The following is a 4,370-nucleotide window of genomic DNA, read 5'->3' as shown; positions in this document are numbered from 1 at the left end:
GCTTTTTGATTATCTCTCATATATGGAAAGACTTCTATCATTACTTTTCTGCCTGTAAAGAACCCTCAGACTCCACAGATTCTCCCAGCACATTGCATTGTAATTGCCATTGGCCCACGTCTCTGCCCTCTGGGCTGGGATAGTACTCACTCCCTGCACACTTAGTGGTGTTTTCCAGCCTCTCTGTGGCCTAGGGTGCTCAAGAGATATTTCTTGAATGAAGATTAACCAACTCACTCTAAAGCTTAGCTCAGGTGAATCCATGGTCCCAGCTGGAGAGAAAATCATGCCAAGCCTCCATCTGTTTTTAAAAGATAGAAGGGCATTCCTACTCTTTTGGGAGAAACTTCAAGGATTTAATGAAATGTTTCTGCAGTTGAGGCTACGGATGATCTGTTGACATGGTCTAAAGGGTTGTAGGTTGTTTAATGTCTTTCTGTACCATCAATTCTGCACTTTGTACCGACTCAGCAAATTGGTATGAATTTGGGCTACTGACAAGGACCTTGGAAAATAATGTGTCTTCTGCAGGTTTAAGAAAGGAAAGAACTTGAAAGTAGTCCTAACAAAGTCTGAAATCATAACTGCTGGGATCCGGTGCCCCCAAGGACTTGGCCTGAGATGAACTAATGAAGCACCCTTGTGTTTCCTGACTCTGGTTTTCCTGCCCATGGGCTCTCCAACTGATACAGTGTGCCATGCTGGAGACAGCAAGGCCCTCGCCTGCCCCAGTCCTTATATTTCGAGAATTCTCTAAAACAGCCTATCTCGGGACAGCATTCTAGCCCTGAAGGCAGTTATTGCTCATCTCTCTCAGCTCAATGCAGTGAGACAAGCAGGCTGTGGAATTTGGAAATCAGAAAACTTAAGTTCAACTCGTTTGGTCATTTACTGACGGTGAGCATTTTCCAAAGAGGACTCTACTGCATGCTACCGTTCTGAGACATAGTAAATAGGAATGATGTATTGGTTAGCCATTGCTGCTGATAATGATACTGTGTAACAAATAACCCAGAAGCAGCATACAGTGGTGAGCACTCATTTTTAACTCACACGGTTAGCTGGGGCAGCTCTGCTCCACATATCTCATTCTGGGGCTCAGGGTGGAGGGCCAGCAGCCCCTGAGCATTCTCTTCTCATTGAGGATAGAAAAACACAAAAGGGGAAATGGAAACATACAATGTCTTTTTTTTTTTTTTTGAGAGGTTTTCGCTATAGGGCACGTGCGCTCGCCAGACAGACAGAGAGAGACATAGAGACAGAAAGCGAGAAATCACCCCCCAGGCGGGATGGTCACTCCAGCGACATAGCCATTACGCTAACTGCTGGTTCCCAACATACAATGTCTTTTGAGGCCCAGGTATGTAATTGGCACAACGTCACCTCCACTCTCATCCCATTAGCCAAAACGAGTCACAGGGCCAAGCCTTCCATCAAGAGGACAAGGAACTTTATTCTTCCCATGAAGATTTAGAGAGAGCATGAATTTTTATTATATTATTTAATCTACTGCAAGGTACAGGGAGAAAGTGCTCTATGCTCAACTAAGTAAGGGAAATGTTGTGTTTAAAAGAGAGAGAGAGAGAGAAAGGGTTGCCCCACAGGTTAGTAGTTAAGGGAGCCCTATCCAACATGGCTGACTAAGCAGTTTGTTTGTTTATTTATTTATTATTTTAAATCCTGACCCCAGTGGTTTGAAAAACACACAGATGCATGTGTGTGCATGTCCCAAATCCTGACAGGATGGAAAAACAGAGGAAAAGGTATTGTGGCATGACTACACCCCACTGGGGGTGGGGGTGCTTTCCCCCTTTCTGTCTCTCTTTGACTCTCTCTGGCAAGCACATGTGCCCTCCAACATTTTTTTTAAATAAAAGAGAGTTGGGGTATTGGAAGTAGAAGAATGGTACCAATATATTTTTTTTAAGTGAAACAAGAGCCAGCCCTATAGCCTAATGGTTAAAGGAGTCAGATCCCACATGGTCAACTACAGTTCAAATCCCAGCCCTGACTGCTTGTAAAACACACCAGGCATATGTGTGTGCATGCCCAAACTTCTGATGGGATGTTAAAATGGAGCAGAAGGGATCACAGCATAACCATGCCTCATTGGGGGGGTTGCTTTTTACCTCTCTTTTTCTTTTTCTCTGTCTCTCTCTCTGGTGAGTGCACGCACCTTCATGTAGTTACAGATATGAAATAGATCTCAGAGACTTTAATACAGGTGTCTATTTTGATCGCCATTTGGGAGATATAGTGTGTAATGTTTTCTAACTGTTTTCACTACGCCACTAGCATTGCACAGAGCCCACTTTAGGAAAGCTTTCTGGGACCAGCAGTTAGCGTAATGGCTATGTCGCTGGACTCCCATGTAGTTGACCGCAGTTCAAGTCCTGGACCCAGTGGCTTAAAACTCACACCGGACGTGTGTGCGTGCGTGCCCAAGATCCCGAGAGGAGAATGGAGGAGAAGGGATTGCGGCATGGCCATCCCCCCTGGGAGGTGATTTCTCACTTTCTGTCTGTCTCTCTCTCTTTCTGGTGAGTGCACATGCCCTATAGCAAGAACCTCTCAAAAAAAAAAAAAAAAAAAAAAAGGAAAACTTTCTGTAGCTCATAGGCAAGTGACCTAACCTCCCCGAGCCCCAGACACAGGGGCTGTGATACACACCTCTAAGGATGGTTTGGTGGCCACATGAAGTAAAGTACATCCAGCATTGACCATATATTTAAGGGCACATGGATGCCTACTGGCTCTTGAGTTCAGTCCATCTGGAGCCCTAGTTAGTCAGAAAAAGGGCTCCCTCAGCATTGGACAAGCCAGATCTGGGCCACTGAGGATTCATGTGCTAGATTGAGCAGGCTCTGGGTGATGAAACAGCTATAAAAAGGAGTAGAAATCCCCCTGAACTCCAAGAGTAGTGACATGCAGCGGAGGCTTCACAGAGGGGATACGTTAAGGCCTAATGGCCTTGAGTAAGGAGTAGGTTTCGGTGCTAGCAAGTTTGGAGAGACTCTAGGCTAAACTGGAGTGGCTACGGTCATTTTCAGAAAAGTCTCCAATTGACATGGACGGATCCTCGGCCCTGAGAAAAGGCGAGGCCTTCAAAGCAGAGATGGTGGTCCCAGTCAGTGTGAGCCATGGGTTGGGGGGGAGGGGGGCAGAACACCGTAGAGGTCATTATAGCCTCTAGCCCCAAAGAGCAATCTTTCCTCATTTCAGAATCTTGCTTTTTTCACTGCACCCTCCAGAAAGTTCTGTCCTTTTGTTTCTCTCACCCCAACCCAAGACAGTGAGAGGCCCAGTCTTCTTTGCCTTCATCTTTCCAAAGCAGCTCCATCCCTTCCTGTGGCTTCTGCGAACAACAAACCCCAGAGTTATTAGCATAAGGAACAAAGTTCACAGAAGATTCTGATTCCCCTCAGGTATGGGGAGGAAATTCTCCATGGAATAGCCTGTTTCCCCTCTGTTACATATGTGGTTTTGATTTCTCAGGGGAAAAAAAAGACTCCAGGTGCCGTTCTCCGCAAGCTCACTCCTACTCTAGCCTCGGCAGGCTCCCAAATACCCAAGTCTGTAGAAGTGCTAGGGCTGGGGCCGACAGCTTCCAGCATCTTCCACAGCCATGGCAATCAATGCAAGAGAATTCTTCTCCGCACTGGATTTTCTTTCCTTAGCAATGCTCCAACGCTTGTCCCCAGTGCTCCTCAGGGTTGTGTCTCTCTTTTCTTTACCTCCAGCTCTGCTGAATCTCTCGGCTGAACGATATTTTTAGGTTTCCCCCTCACCCCTCGTAACTGAAAGACCCTTACCCTAAAATCTCAGAAAACATGTCTCAGAGGCCTAAAAAGCTGTGTTTTGGATCCTGGTGTCTGTAAGCTACAAAAATGGCCAAACATCAACTCCCAGAGGGTGTTTTGGGTGTTTTGGTTGTTTTCCTTTTTTTTTCTTTCAGATTTTTTTTTTTTTTTAAATGAAACAGCTACCCTTACCTTTTTCCTCTGGGAAAGTATCTTGGGAAGGAAATGAAATACTGGAAATGTGAGGATGTATCCTCAAAATGTAAACGTCTCATTATGTAAAAAAAAATTAATAAAATAAAAATTTTAAAAAATCCAGATGAATAAAATCTTCCCTAAAAGTGCCTATTTGAAGGAAATACGAGTTAAAAAGCAAGCTATCCAGCCAATTTCGTGTCGGCCAATGCTGATGGAGCAATAATAACCTGCTCTCCCATGGTGACATGAAAGTTCTTCTTTTTAATTATTTTTTTGGAGAGGTTTTTGCTATAGGGCACGTGCACTCACCAGAAAGACAGAGAGGGACAGAAAGCGAGAAATCACTCCCCCACCCCCGGGAGGGATGGCCAT

This window comes from Tupaia chinensis, unplaced genomic scaffold, assembly GCF_000334495.1.
Source record: "Tupaia chinensis unplaced genomic scaffold, TupChi_1.0 Scaffold000248_2, whole genome shotgun sequence".
Lineage (NCBI taxonomy): Eukaryota > Metazoa > Chordata > Mammalia > Scandentia > Tupaiidae > Tupaia > Tupaia belangeri.
The sequence above is the reverse complement of the archived record's forward strand: the minus strand, read 5'-3'. Positions refer to the sequence as shown.